The sequence below is a fragment of the Phyllopteryx taeniolatus genome, chromosome 8, assembly GCF_024500385.1.
Source record: "Phyllopteryx taeniolatus isolate TA_2022b chromosome 8, UOR_Ptae_1.2, whole genome shotgun sequence".
NCBI lineage: Eukaryota > Metazoa > Chordata > Actinopteri > Syngnathiformes > Syngnathidae > Phyllopteryx > Phyllopteryx taeniolatus.
The window spans coordinates 3624881-3640708 of NC_084509.1; the positions used below are offsets into that span (position 1 = coordinate 3624881).

Consider the following 15828-nt stretch of genomic DNA (forward strand, 5'->3'; position numbering starts at 1 on the left):
TGCGTGGGTTTTCTCCGGGCACTCCGGTTTCCTCCCACATCCCAAAAACATGCATTAATTGGAGACTCTAAATTGCCCGTAGGCATGACTGTGAGCACGAATGGTTGTTTGTTTCTGTGCCCTGCGATTGGCTGGCAACCAGTTCAGGGTGTACCCCGCCTCCTGCCCGATGACAGCTGGGATAGGCTCCAGCACGCCCGCGACCCTAGTGAGGAGAAGCGGCTCAGAAAATGGATGGATGGATGGTTTTAAACCAGCGGCACGGTGGACGACTGGTTAGAGCGTCTGCCTCATAGTTCTGAGGTCTGGGGTTCAATCCCCGACCCCGCCTGTGTGGAGTCTGCATGTTCTCCCCGTGCCTGCGTGGGTTTTCTCCGGGCACTCCGGTTTCCTCCCACATCCCAAAAACATGCATGGTAGGTTAATTGAAGACTCTAAATTGCCCGTAGGTGTGAATGTGAGTGTGAATGGTTGTTTATTTGAATGTGCCCTGCGATTGGCTGGCAACCAGTTCAGGGTGTACCCCGCCTCCTGCCCAATGATAGCTGGGATTGGCTCCAGACCTCCCGTGACCCTTGTGAGGATAAGCGGCACAGGAAATGGATGGATGGTTTTAAACCACAAAATAATACCAAAATGGAAAATTAACACTCAGAGGCGGTCCAGCTCACCTTTTTGTGCCGAAAGTGGTGGGAAAGAAAAAAAGGTGGGGGAGGGGGGACCACCCCCCCGTTTTGGCTTGCTTCGGCCGGAGCTATGCTCTCTGTGTCAGCTCTTGTCTCACCCAAACGACTTGCCGAAGAATGGCCCAGGCAGGACGCCCACCTCACCAAGAGGTGACGAGGACACATCGGACCATCCCCGACTGCAGAGCATCCTGCAAGTGCTACGAGCTATCGTTTTTGGGGGCCTGAGCTCACCCCGGAGCGGGGATGGAAGCGGGCACAACACGCCCGTTCCGAACGTCTTACGAGCCGAGACACCCGGGCTCCGGCTGTCCTGCCTGGGAACTTTTTGGGCTGCTTTTTTCCTTTTTCTTCTTCCTTTCCGCCAAATCCACCTGTTCCCCATGTGGACTGGGCCGACTGGACACTCGGAAGCTCGACCTGCCTCCCTCAAATGTGTTCAAGACACCTAAATCCAACATTGCGGTCTACTAAAAGTATATAGTATATAGTACAGCATATTTGGGTTTAAATTAACGAGAACAGGAATCCCCAGCTATATGCATTCACTACACGCTTATTCTACCAATCTCACATCACAAGTCAGTTTCCTTTGCCAATGTTCGTCTGTACTTTGTTTGTTTTGTGTTTCTCTGTTGTTTCCCTGTAGATTCCCCGTGTTAGATCATTAAAATTTCCATAAAATTCACTACATGCATTGTTGTGTGTGTTTGGGTTTGAGGAAAGAAACCTCTGGCCGTCTAGAACTCTTATCAAAATTTCAGAAAGTGTAGCAACCTTCAGATTACGAGACTGATAACAACGTTTCTCGTGGCTTTTCCTAAATTTTATCCACATAAAAAGCGATGTGGTGCCCCTCTTCATAGATACAATAGCTTGATTTATAACAGTGTAATTTAAAATTACGCTGAACCGGAAGTAACGCAGGCGTCGCTTCCAGCCCATTCTTTTCTCCTAAATTAATTACATTTTTATTTAACCCGTATAGGCTCCAGGACCTCGTGTAAATTCTTATAAAATCCAAAGAATATTGTCGTATTTAAGTTGGCCTGACTCACGGGAATCATCTTGTGTACTGATGATTGTAAATTCTTAGATACTACCATCGATTACAGGCGTTTACGATCAATGGTAAGATGACACTCTTGGACTGCTAGTAATGTCTGTTGTTGAGGAAAATGAGGAAGTGCCAGGCCAGACCATCTGTCCTGCAGCTATTCTACAAATCCTTTGTGGGATCTATACTTGAATCAATATCAAGGCATGATTTGGAAGAATGAGCAGCAGCTTCCTCATACCTCTCAACAGGATTGCAAAGATCAGCATTAAGATCCTAAGGTGGGATAGGCAGTCCTTCACAGGAAACTGACACAAAAAAATACAAATACTATAAGTAGATGTGCACCTGCACTCCAAAAGTGCTGGAACACTAAGGGCAATTACTTTATTTTAGCTATAGACTTAAAACATTTGGAGTCGACATCTAATGATTAATATGAGATATTTAATATGAGATCAACACTTCAGAGATTATTTGTATTATATTTACATGCAGATCCGATGCACCACTTATATCATCATTTGGAATCACTGGGTCGAGCCTGTGCCTCGATCCACTGAAATCAGCATTCTTTTATTGGCCTCATTGCTCCAGTACTTTCGAGGGTTGTTACACTGTTATCAAATTAGGGTTTCATTGATTGTGTCTTTTTCAGTGGTTAAATTCATTTTACAGTTGTGTGACAGTAGAGAATGCCAAAAACATTGGTAATGTATTAATATTACAGTGGACATATTATGATACTTAAATGCCGTTAAGTATGTTTAGGTGTTACTTAAACTATCGGCCACCTCAACAAGGCACGGATCATGGTACACTCACCTCCTCCGGGAAGTGGTCAGTTCTGCCGGAGGTGGGTGTTGAAACTCCTTCTGACAGGCTCTGCCAGACATTCCCAACATACCCACACAATGCATTTGGGTTTGCCAGGTCGGACCGGCATCTTCCCCCATTGGAGCCAACACACCACCAGGTGGTCATCAGTTGATAGCTCCGCCCCTATCTTTATCTCAGTGTCCAAGATGTGACCACATGTCCAATGACAAGACTGCAAAGTCGCTCATCAAACTGCAACCAAGGGTGTCCTGGTGCCAAGTGTATGAACACACATGTCTGAACATGGTCTTTGTTATGGACAAGCCGTGATGAGCACAGAAGTCCAGTAACAGAGCACTGCTAGGGTTCTGGTCTCGGGGGGCTGTTCCTCCCGATGACACCAAAACAATGTATCCATGTAGGACACGTATTATGGAGACTAGTCAAATAAAGCCACATGCAGCTCATACTGAAAAAGCAGCTTTTTGCAAAGCACATCCATCTGATGCGCTCATTTTGAATTCATTCTTTTTCAGTCTGTCTCTTTACAGGTACACATACTGTCAGAACAGGCTTTTCTGAGCCCATAATTTGTGGCAGATAACAGCTCGTGGCACAGGCAGGTGGCTATTAGTCCTGATAAATTATGAATCAGCTTTATAACTGACTGTCTAGTACCTGCTGGAAATAAATTACGCTTGGGTTCCAGCACATTGGGCAAGCACACAATTCTGTGCATAATTAGTTTTTTTAAGTGAGTGGTGTGTTTGTATGGTTGCTGTCTGTTTTTCTCTGACTATGCTTGGAAAATTAATCTTTGTGACAAACAGTAAATTGTATGCATGCGCGTGTGTGTGTGTGTGTGTGTGTGTGTGTGTGTGTGTGTTTGGGGTTGTGAAAGTGAACCTGGCAATAACCATAATGCGTCTCTCCTTGTGGGGCCATCCTGATAAAGACAAATGAGCTGACAGCAAAGTGAATTGCGTAAAACACCAGGCAATATTTGCATTTCCAAACCACACACACACACACACACACAGACACTTACACACACACACACATACAGGACCTTATGGACTCTTGCTAATGCTGCGTTTACACTATGTTCTCGGCAGTCACAACAGCCTCGTTTACCCAATATGTAATGCACCATAGGATTTTGGCAATTTTTTTTCCCCATATTCAAGTCTTGCTCATTTTTCTTACAGTCAATCTTGTATCCGTGGCAGGCAGTGAGTGGAAGGGGCTGCTGATTGCTAGAGGCTCAAAGGCAAGCTATGGTGCAGCCCGCGGTCTACCACAGATGCCAGTACATCCCCTTCCAGCCAGTCATGTTCTGATGGGGTCCTTCATGTTTTTCACGTTCTGTCAAAGCTTTCTACAGATCAAACAGAACATGTCTGTGCCCACATTAGATCAAATGAAGCTCCTTCCAGAGTCCGAGTCAGAGCTCATCTAATCGGGTGACATTAAATCTCTTGTACTAAAACATGTGAAAGATCTCGTTATTCACATACACACTGCAGAACATGACAAAACTTGAAAGGACTGTGACATGCTGGCGAATAGATATTTTCCGACCAACGACAGACCCTGTCCAAATTTCATTTTGCACCCTATTACGTAGTGTCAGGTTTTGACAGTGAGAGACAACAGAACATCTATCCTCAACATCCCATGGCTGTGGTGTCCTTGAGCAAGACATCGATATCCTGAACTGCTCCCTGGACACTTAAGTAGCCCTCTGTTCCAGTGTGTGCTACTAACAGTGTGTTTGCTGTGTCCACAAATTTGATGGGGTGAAATGCAGAGGAATTAAATGTGTGTATGTGTGTTCACCACAATAAAAGATTATTATTCTTGTTGTTGCGTTACACCAATTTTACTATGTGGCATTTTTTGGGGGGGACAGTTTAAAAACATGTCCGGGCAGCCACGACAATCACAGCATGTCACCTTTTCCAATCCCCCCTCACATTCATCCCGTTTTGGCCACGATGGCCTTAAAACGTTGCTGCTGTGACCGCCGGTAATATAGTGTGAATACAGCAAAACTAGAGTCCATGGGCAAAGTCGGTTCATAGGTTCAAATGAAAAAGTAAAATTAGTGGAGACATTTAAAAGTATTAAAGGTTAATTACATCAATGCTGAGTGTTTAGTCTGTTTTCGTCTGAGACTGTCACCTTCGGTTTCTCAACACATTATTTACTTTCACTTTCTGTAAAAATCCAATTCATGACAATACTCTTTTTTTTTTTTTTTTTTTTTCAACTACAGGGTAAGGAAAACAATATCAAATGGCATCAAATGATTATCCTACAGTCCAAAAGCAAGTGCTATCATTCACCTAAATTGATATCATCACTTGGAGGAAATTGCAGAGGAAAGGTAAGATGTGGGCATACAAATTTGCTTACCAACACTCATTTATCTCTCACACGGACAAACACACACATAAACACACACACACACACACACGCACACAAAGACACACATAGATTGAAGTGATTGCTCACACCATTCAACCCTGACCTCCACAGTGATATCTGCTCCTTCTGCAGGGCACTTTCTCACCACGGATGTCAATCACAGGGTCACGTTGTGAGAAGGTTAGTGGCTGTCTGTCATTTCCGTCAATCTGCCTGCCCCCGGGCATCAAGCATGTCTACGCACTCCTGAATCTTCTTGATACCTTTGAAACCCTGGGAGCACACACACTATTATTTGCATGTTGTCTAGACAAAGAAAATGCATAGTGTTCTAACAAGTGCCATTTTAGATAAATAGCAGATCATCAGACTGATTTGTGAATACAGTATGGACTCTTACCAGATGCCTCTTTTTTTCTAATGATATTTCCATGAGCCCCCCCAATGATCTCCAGACCTAAAAAAATACCCTATATACACATACCTGAGATGCAAAAAGCCATAAACAGGAAGTCAAAAGTACCCTATTATCTTGTGCTCACCACACCAATTTGTAATATTTGGAAGAATGCTAAAGAGTGTTCCTGCCTCACCCTATTCTCTTCATGCTCCAGAAGGGTAATGGTGCCTTTAGTGCATCATCACATCCTCACTTTTACCTCTGGCAGTCTTCTCTGTAATTTGCACAGGAAAGTATTCAATACATGCACACATCTAATTAAGACAAAACAAATAAAACAAATCCACAGATATATATTGATGCAGAATCATGCATCATATGTACATGTAGAATGCATAGAGCCGCAATTTTCTCATCATTAATATCTGATAAAAAGCAATTTGCAGGTGCATGCCCATTTTCTTTTCCACAACAGCATGCATTCAACCATTTCTAACATATCAGTCCACATTAAAATCCCTTTTCATTCAAAATAGCTATTTACAACATTGTCCTTTGTTAAGTCATAAGTTATGTTTGTCTGCAAATTTGCACAGACACCTAACATATTGGTGCCCAAATATTTTGGCTGCAAATAGACGCCACAAAGCCTTATAAATATTTGCATGCATATTTTGATGTTTGGATTATGGTTTGGTCAGGCATATCTGAGCATATTTCCAGGTTCTAAAACACATACATATCAAGAAATGAAAGCCCTCTGTCTTTGTTCTTTTTTCATTATGAATGACATCACATAACATTAGGTTGCAGGGTAATGATGATAACAGAACAGTGGCACTGGTTTGCTGAGTTATGCATGAAAGGGCCTCTTTCAACCTTTTTAACTTCCTGATGCAAAGATCATATGTGCCTTTTGCTTTGGTGTTTTGGATTTTCCCAACCAAATGCGACACATGGAAAATCTGTTTACAGTGAACCTCCCTTTCTTGCATCAACTCACTTGCAGCAACAATTGCCGTAAGAAATAAATCCATCCATCCATCCATTTTCTGAGCCACTTCTCCTCACTAGGGTCGCGGACGTGCTGGAGCCTATCCCAGCTGTCATCGGGCAGGAGGCGGGGTACACCCTGAACTGGTTGCCAGCCAATCGCAGGGCACATACAAACAAACGACCATTCGCACTCACAGTCATGCCCACGGGCAATTTAGAGTCTCCAATTGAGGCATGTTTTTGGGATGTGGGAGGAAACCGGAGTGCCCGGAGAAAACCCACGCAGGCACGGGGAGAACATGCAAACTCCACACAGGCGGGGACGGGGATTGAACCCGGGTCCTCAGAACTGTGAGGCTGACGCTCTAACCATTCTCCCACCGTGCCGCCCCGTAAGAAATAAAAAACTAAAATAAGTATTTGCTGTACTAATATTGTTCACACTGACATTACTTCCACCAAGCACAAACCGTAAACCAGTAGGTTATGTTGTTGGTCGTTTGAATTTACAAATTTATATCAAGTATACATTCATTTGATGTGTGATCAAAGTTAAGCCAGTGCTTTTTTGTTTTCATCTTTTACCATGATTCACTTCTTTTTACACTTGTGTGACAAGTTAATAATTGAGTTCCTGCAAAAGAGAAAACTTGATTTAGGTATGCACTCCACAGTCTGACATCACTGCTGACAGTTTCATTTCGGTTCAAAACAACTCAGATTTACTGATTATATCCACCATTCAAATTAATGTGACATCCCTCCAACCCCCCAAAAAACAACTTCATTTTGACGGACAAGTAACTAGCTGAAAGCAATGCTCAGTGTCCTGTTGCACAAGCATGCATATTCACTCTGTGATGAGTTGCTGTCAGTCATGTTGACTGAGGAAAAAAACGATTGCTGCTTTAAATATTTCCGAGAGCTGGACAAGTGGTGATCCTTCAAAGTCACAGTTTCATGACTCAAAATGGCCTTCTTGTACATCAACGTCTCACCAGTGCCATAAACAACATGTCCTCACTTAGATAAAGCTTTATAGACCCTTCCTTGTGAGATTGTGGTCATAAAAAAAAATAAAAAATAAACTCAGACTGGACCAGCTGACACACTTAAAATGTCCAATGCAAGCACCTATTCTCTAATACTCATTCATTGTGACCTTACATTTCTTTAACATTAAACACTCAGGAATGTTGTATTGTTTTAAAATCAATATTACAGTGGTTAACTAGTTGTTACAGATGTTAATAATACTACAATCTTACTTAAAACAACAAACGAGTGGAGGTTAACCAGTGCCGACGAAAAGATTGGACTTTCCAGATACGACTATCTTTGTTTTGTCCTTAACCATAGCTAGTCTTCTTGTAATAGTCAGCCAAAGGGAAAGGATCAATTGAATTTCATCCCATGAAAAAGTCACATCATTTTGAAGTGTAGCGCAATTGTACAAGTGATGAGTCCCAGTTTAACAGTAACAACTAGATAATAAACTTTCAACTGTAGTGTGTATGAATAATACTGTAGGATCTGTAACCATTTGGTACTCACAGGATGCGTGTGTTGTACTTTACTTCCTATAATAATTCCAAACAAAGGCATCTGGTGTATATGACGATGTATATGATTTTAAAATGTTAAATATCCAAACAATAATTCCAGCTGTATCTTGCAGTGTGATGCAGACACAACTTAAATGTCATATTTCCAAATATATGTATTTCCCGACATGTATAATATCTGAGTTTTCATGGTGAGAATTAGTACATTCCAAATGTGAAATGATAAAAAGGCAAAAGTTAAGCCGCAGTGGCATCAGTAAGCTCTCACAAGGACACACCTCTCTGCGTGAGGTTCAGAACAAGCAGCGAGTACAAGGAAAGACATGCTGGATTAAGAGCAAGAGGCAGCTGTTATAATAGTAGGGGGCCAGTACCAAAGACACACGCACAGACACACACAAATACACAGACACACACATTAAAGATGCATTTGACTTGGTGAGGTGAAGCCTAGGGCTGGTTGAGATGGGAAAAGAATCCTAGCACAATATTTTTTGTTCTTATTAGTCGATATCAATATATATCACAATTTTAAAAAAAGTCCTTATTGTTTTCATCCTTGAATGTTTAATTTAAATGTTTATTTTCTGTCAAAAAATATATACAACTTTGTCACACAAATAAAACTTAGAAATGTGTAAAATCTGACCATGCAAAAGCTTTCAAATTTTCCAATTCCACTTGTTTTCAACCTTGCTTGCAGGTAGCATGTCTTTTGCGATACAATTTGTTCGTTGTTTCGGGGGGTTAGCCCTTGCTCCGGTCTGGGATTGTAAAGTCTTGCATTGATCGTGCACTAGCGGGTGGCACTGCTTCAGGTGGTAAAAAAAAAAGATTGGTGGTATTCTCTATCTTTATATGAACATAGATTCTTGTCAGACTTCAAAACCAAAATAACTCCACACTGCTGAACTTTTCAGCCGTTTGTTGTCCCCTCTGCTTCTGGGTTGTGAGTATTGGGCGAACAACCTAACGCTTGCTGAATTCTGCTTCATGATGATCGTAAGACTCCCCCACACTGAATGAAATGAATGCAAAGTGGCTATGAATGCTTGGCCAGCTACCCAAGATACTGCCATTTGCCAACAGCCAATCAGAGTGAAGCTGTTTGCCATATTTAAATTGAGAATATGAATGATCCAATCAGAGAAAGGCGCCTCAACTGTCAGGCGTTGGAGACCAACTACAATAGCTCGAAAAAAGGATTTTCTTGGCATTGTAAACCCAAATTATCATGTAAATCCGATAGAAAGACATCAAAGATAATGAAAAAAATATTTGTTTAAATGTGATGGAAGGGGACCTTTAAAAATCAGATTATTACTGTAAAATGAAAACCGATACAACAGTCTTCAGTGAAAATGACTAAGGCATATTTGTTTGGTGATTTGTTTAGCAGATGTGCCTACTAATGTAACCTACTTTTTTAAAATCTTTATGGTTCCAAGAGTGTCAAAGGAGGGGAACACATGGAGATGTATACAAACGTATTTTCCTATTTTGTTGATCGTTATTCAGTCAAATGGCATCTGTTTTGTTCACATCTGCACTGGAGATATACACTTAATCACCAGCCACGACACTGGGTGCATCTGCTGAGATCCAGTGCAAAATGTTTATCCATCCATCCATTTTCTGAGCCGCTTATCCTCACGCGGGTTGCCTATCCCAGCTATCATCGGGCAGGAGGCGGGGTACACCCTGAACTGAACTATATTAATTGCCCAAATGCTATTGGAGAGGTGTCCTTATCCTATTTTGGTCCCCTTCTTTGTCATCCTACTCTTCCCCTTTCTCTTGGCTCTCATTCTTCAATGTGTTCTTGAAAAGAGCTGACTGTGGTTTGGCGAAAAAATAAAAACATTAAGTGCAAGGACTAAAAGGTGAGTGTAGCACCACTGTATGAAACAGAAAAATATCAGCTGAAAATAACTGGACTATAATAAATTCAGGGCTGTCACTATCGAGCATTTCTTTTAGAATTCTATTGATTATTCCATCAATTAATTGAATAATCAAATCCATATTTATTTTGCATTAAGGTTTACTGCAAAACTTTTTTCCAATTAGTGTTTATTAACCGAGTATTGTTGTTTATTTGGTATTGTGTAATGATTAAACAACACCAAATAGGCCACAATTAAGCACTGTCACGTGAGAAGGAGTGATGTTATACTCACCAACGTTTTTAAAACTGAGAGCTACTTCTTGGGTACTGATTAACGCAACTAGTTTGATGTACACTTCTTAGGCTGTTGCAGGTTCAACTGGATATCTCCCTCTTCTCTTATTTCATGTCTTTCAAAAATCCAATCATGTTTCGCTTCAAATGTCATGAAACTCAACAGCGATAACGCTCAATTTCTCCTCATCAGAACAAAACCAAGCGTTCCAAAGTTGACAGCTCCACCTTCATTTGATAATTCCTCAGTCCCAGATTAAATTATGAGTCTGGGTGTCATCCTTGACTGCTCTTTCTTGTTTCACTCTCATATAAATAACATTACCGCACTTTCACCTTCGTAATAACAACCGGCTCCGTCCCTTCCACACACCCCACAATACCACGATTCTTGTCCACAGCCTAGTCACTTCCAGTAACAACTACTGCAATTCTCTCACTTCGTAAACTCCAGATGGTTCAAAACTGCAGCCTGGCTGATTACTGAAACACTGTGCCACCATATCACCCGCAGCAACTCCATTGGATCCCAGTTACGTGCAGAACAGAATTGAATTCAAAATTCTTTTACACCCATTCATGGCAATTCAGAATCTCGGTCCTCCTTATCTGTCCGACCTTCTCCATATCATCACTTCCTTTCGCTCCCTCCCATTTGTCTCCTGCCTTCACCTTGCTGTACCCCCTTGTTCATTTTAGCACCAAGGGAAGCAAAGCTTTCAGCCGTTCTGCTCCCAACTCTGGAACTCCATGCCACCTGCCGTTTGTAACATCGACTCTTTTCCTCTTTTCAAAACCAGACTCAAAACTCACTTATTCAAGACTGACCAGTCCTTTTCCTAACGTTGCAATTCTATTCTATTTTATTTTGCATAGTGATTTATTTTGTGTACAACATGTATGTAAGCATGTACGTATGTATGTATGTATGTATGTACAGTACGTTCATACATATTTACATAATTTTATTCATTTTCTCTCTGAGTAATTTTAACCACTATTTTATTGTTTAGTGTCCACTGTCAATGGGCTTTCTAAAAGGCGCTTAAAGTAAAATGTATTATTATTATTGTTAGTTGCAGGTTATTCATATTAAGGCTGCAAATTAAGATTTTTATTTTTTCTCAATAGATAAAACTATTATTTTTTTCCATAAATGTATTATGATTCAGTTACTGATTTGGTCCGGAACATACCAGAAAATAGGGCAAAATGTTGATTGTTGTTTTCCAAAGAAAAAGCAGATATTTGCAAATGTCTTATTTTGATTGAACACAGAAGATAACCAGGCTGCTTTCATGAAAGACTATGGAAATCAAAGAATATTTAGTGTTGAGAGGCTGAAATCAGGTGATTTGGACAATTTTAAGTTAAACAATGGCTATAAATGATTAATTGATTATCAAAATTGTTGAAAACAAATAGTTGGGTCTCTTGAGTACCTGTCTCAATGCTAAATCCAGTTCATAAAATACCATTGGTTGAAAAAAAGAGACTATATTTGTAACTAAAACATAAGGTTTTGATTTAAAATGGATGCACAAGTAGTTTCAATCAAATGCTGGTTATTGTTTTATTTTCAAAGATTTTAATAATAAATATGAATATGTCGGCCACAGCTCACTCCCAGACACTCATACGCAGATTTAGTGACCTCTCACACCATCCCACCAGGCCCTGCCTCTCAAAGGCTCATACATGTAGACACAGATTTTTTTTTTTTTTTTATAGATTTCATGTTTGCAATTAGCGGCATGGTGGACGACTGGTTAGAACATCTGCCTCACAGTTGTGAGGACCAGGATTCAATCCCCGGCCCCGCCTGTGTGGAGTTTGCATGTTCTCCTCCGGGCACTCCGGTTTCCTCCCACATCCCAAAAACATGCATGGTAGGTTAATTGAAGACTCTAAATTGCCCATAGGTGTGAATGAATGGTTGTTTGTTTGTATGTGCCCTGCGATTGGCAGGCAACCAGTTCATGGTGTACCCTGCCTCCTGCCCGATGATAGCTGGGATAGGCTCCAGCGCTCCCGTGACCCTTGTGAGGATAAGCGGTTCAGATAATGGATGGTTGGATGTTTGCAATTAGTTGTTTTTGTTCAACTACATTTACAATGTGTTTAAAAAAGTGTGTTTTATTAAATTGAGGTGTGTTTAAATATGTTTAAATTCTTTTAAAGCAGGGGTAAAACTAGGGGGAAAATGGTTTCTATATATCACAGATTTTTGCCGGATGTTTTGGAATGTATCACCTGTGTTAAAAGGGAGCTCACCGCACAATACAGCATTTATTTTTTTTATTTTTTTTTTAAACAAACAAAGTTTATGGCCTGGATTTAGCTCCCCACCCATAAAGTGTAAAATATGTAAAAAACTAAACCATCAACTAAAAAAAAATGGTGGGCTACCTTTTGACATGTGTCTGTGAGCAAGCTATTCTGAATTTTGCCAGAATTATGTAAAGTGGCTTAATTTACATAATACCTCCCACACACTGAGTTTTTTTCCACCCATTAGTTATCAGCTATGCTGGACAATGTGTCCGCGGCATGCCCCACTACAGATCCACACATACTTATTGACTTTTTTTTAAGTGCTCTTGAAATAAAATTGAGTTGAGTGTAATTTAGCGTCTTGGTAACAAGTGAAAGTACGATCTTCACTTGCTTTCGTACACTTTTTTAGACACTGGGTTTAACAAGTAGCTGTGCCCCGAGTTGTCATGGTTAACAAGCCTTACCCTGCATTTGCTCCGCAGTATTGGGTGCGCGGTTGAGTAGTGGATTTGCATGAGACAGGACTGCCCATTCAAAAAGACACATTTTAGCAAGACAAAAAATAGCACGTGTAAAGTGTATGTTTGTGTGTACTGTATATTAAATGTCTCCGTTAAATATACTTATTAAATGGATCTTTTACACGTTTATCTACATATATACTGTATCTAAGGATGCCATGTGAACTGTATCTGCCACTGTCAATAAACTGGTGTCTCCTATTACTAAGGTCAATATCTGTAACATATTAGAGTTTACAATGTTCAACATCAAACTTCCAAAAGTAATTTGACATATATCAGGATACATAACCAATATTGGAGGAAATTAATGATTACATTTGTGATAAGCACACGGTCATGGAGGAAGGTGTGTTGGTGTGTGTGTGCTAAACTAAGGTTGGATACTTCTAAATCCTCTACATTTGAACATTATTGGTGCATATGTTGCAGGTGTGTGTGTGTGTCTGTGTGTGTGTGTGTGTGGACGGGGGGTGGGGGCTGAATATAGGAAAGTGTGTTTGTGAATATGTCATAGCTCCTCCCACTCATTAGAGCAAGACACATCTACATGTGGCATTTACCTCTGACCTCTGCTCCACGGCAAGCACAATCACTGAAAGGCCAGGCTCCTTAATGGATGTCCATCACGTCCACTGCTTTCTCTCCTACTTGCTTTCTGACCATTTGTTCCCTTTTCAGCCCTCATTGTTATGCAGCTGTAAACTAAAAAATAAGTAAGAAAATGTAAAATGTTGTTTAAGTGAGGTGTAATTTAACTCCCGCTGATGGTTGTTGCACAGGAGCAACAAACAAGACTAAGATAGAGTGAACTAAACTGGAGGCCTGATTGGGTGCAGCCAGATTCCACTTAATTATTTTCTCCCACAATCGTTGCTCCAACCCTTCTCCCCATTCGTCAGCAGGTAAGAGACCGTACTTCCAGAAAGGGTGGGATGAAGAGATAAAACGAAAATTATACCAAGCGTCTTCTCTTTGACAAGGCATTGGAAGCAGTCACAGCCTCAAACAACTTTTCAAAAGATGGGGTCATTGGTCACAGAGAGGGGTTGGATGAGAGAAGAACTGACAGTTTCAGAGAGAAATCTGAGGTCACGGTAGATGAAGAGTTGAAGGGAGCTGAAATGAGTTCGAGAGTAAACCCAGTGTCCATGTTGACCTCTGAAAAGGAAGACTTCTTGTGGCGGCAGGAAGTCTTATCACTTACTTGGTCTGTGACTTGGACTAAGAAATCCACAAATATTTGAGAATCTTCTCTAAGAACAAAAGTGACAGATGTTGTTTTGATTGATGATACTTGTATGTTGGTTTGTTAGTTAGTGAACAGGATTAAGCCAAACTGCATAACCTATTTCCTTTAAACTTGCACTGGCACAGACATGTTAGTGCAAATACATATTTAAATGCAGATCAAATATTGATTTTGTCTTTTGAGATTGGAGTTTTAATGGAAATGTTCCCCCCACATTAGAGAACAAATCGTAAATTCTACTCTGTCAAATGTTGAGTACCGGAAAACTGGGAGTTCGCAAGTTTTACGACCTACGACTAGCAAAAGTGCATTAGACATCCTATACTATATATACAACATGCTCATCAAGGTCACCAGTCATGTTTGTCTTGCTCTGAAATCGAGCATAATCTTAATATCTTATGTTGTAAAATAGTCTGCTAACTAACAAATGGACGAATAAACACAAGTGCGGCACTCCATGATTTTTTTTATCCCTATTCAAAGAACTGAACTGTTATTTCTGCCGCAACATAAAAAAAGATACACAGTCTGAACCAGGGGCCTGCTAAAATATAGACAAACATGCAAACACGAATGTCATGTTTAATGTTAATTTATTTACGTTTAATTGTTTCTTAAATGTCTTCCTATTTCCTGTCAATTAACTACTATTGCAAAGCAGCCTTGGGTGTTATTCATTCAACCCTCCATTTTCTATACCATGTCCTCCTTAGAGTTGCGCGTGAGCTAGAGCCCTCCTTTTCTGTTCATTTTAATCGTATTGTCATAGTTGTATGTATTACATGTCCCTTTTTATTTTTTTGATACGTCTTTAAGCATGGTAAATCATGAGGTATCCATCATTGTCATAAGCCAAAAGTAGGTCTTTTTTTTGGCATAACAATGATACATACACTTTCACATACAAGAAAAATGCTCTCCATTTTCTGTTATTACAAGATTGTATTTCAATTAAAATAAAATCATGATAAAAGTACTAAAACAACATTGGCAGCTGAAATTGAATATGGGATACACAGTCAGTGTAGTCAGGACAGATAGAATAAAGGTACCATTTAAGTGGCGTGAAATATGAAAACCACTTGGAGTTCTGTGGTGCAGATAGACATAATTAGGTAACGTGACATTCAAAATTGAATGATAAGAATTAAACATTTTATTGACAATTTGCTGTGGTCAAATCTCTACAGTGTGCTTGTGCGTGACTTCTGTGAGGGCAGGGCCCTCTTTGTGGATGCTGGTGAAGTGAAAGATACGTTTTTTAATCAATCTGACAGAACAATGCCCCACTGTAAGAGGGCAGTGAAAGCTTGGTGATTAAAAAGCCACAATGAAATTCAGACCTGTACATCAAACATTAGCCAACTTTTAATAAAACCAGGATGCTCCAAAGGGAGGGAGAAAAAAACAAAAAAAACCTCTTGCCCTCCTCCTCTGCAAACCTCACTGGAAATCAGGATGAATGGGAAATGGGTCTGGGAAGAGCTGTGAGCATATTTAAGTGTGCAAAATGAGGTAATGCAATTTGCTTTTGTTTAACCCCGCACTGTAGGGTCTCTTGTTTTAATAGAGTTGTCGATTAGTTTTTCAATCTAACATAATGGAGCAAGTGATAAAGAATACTAGTGGTATCCTTATCG

The 15828-nt window shown here is 40.4% G+C and overlaps 1 long non-coding RNA gene across 2 annotated transcripts in view; it reads right to left on the reverse strand.

Annotated features, from left to right (window-relative positions):
• LOC133482705 (uncharacterized) overlaps window positions 1–15828 on the reverse strand; it is a 59488-nt gene that overhangs the window by 12925 nt on the left and 30735 nt on the right. For both annotated transcript variants that reach the window (XR_009789878.1, XR_009789879.1), the window contains exons 4-5: window positions 5586–5666; window positions 5096–5265 (exon numbers count right to left, since the gene is read on the reverse strand). This is a non-coding gene — a long non-coding RNA (uncharacterized LOC133482705). The remainder of the gene's footprint in view (window positions 1–5095; window positions 5266–5585; window positions 5667–15828) is intronic.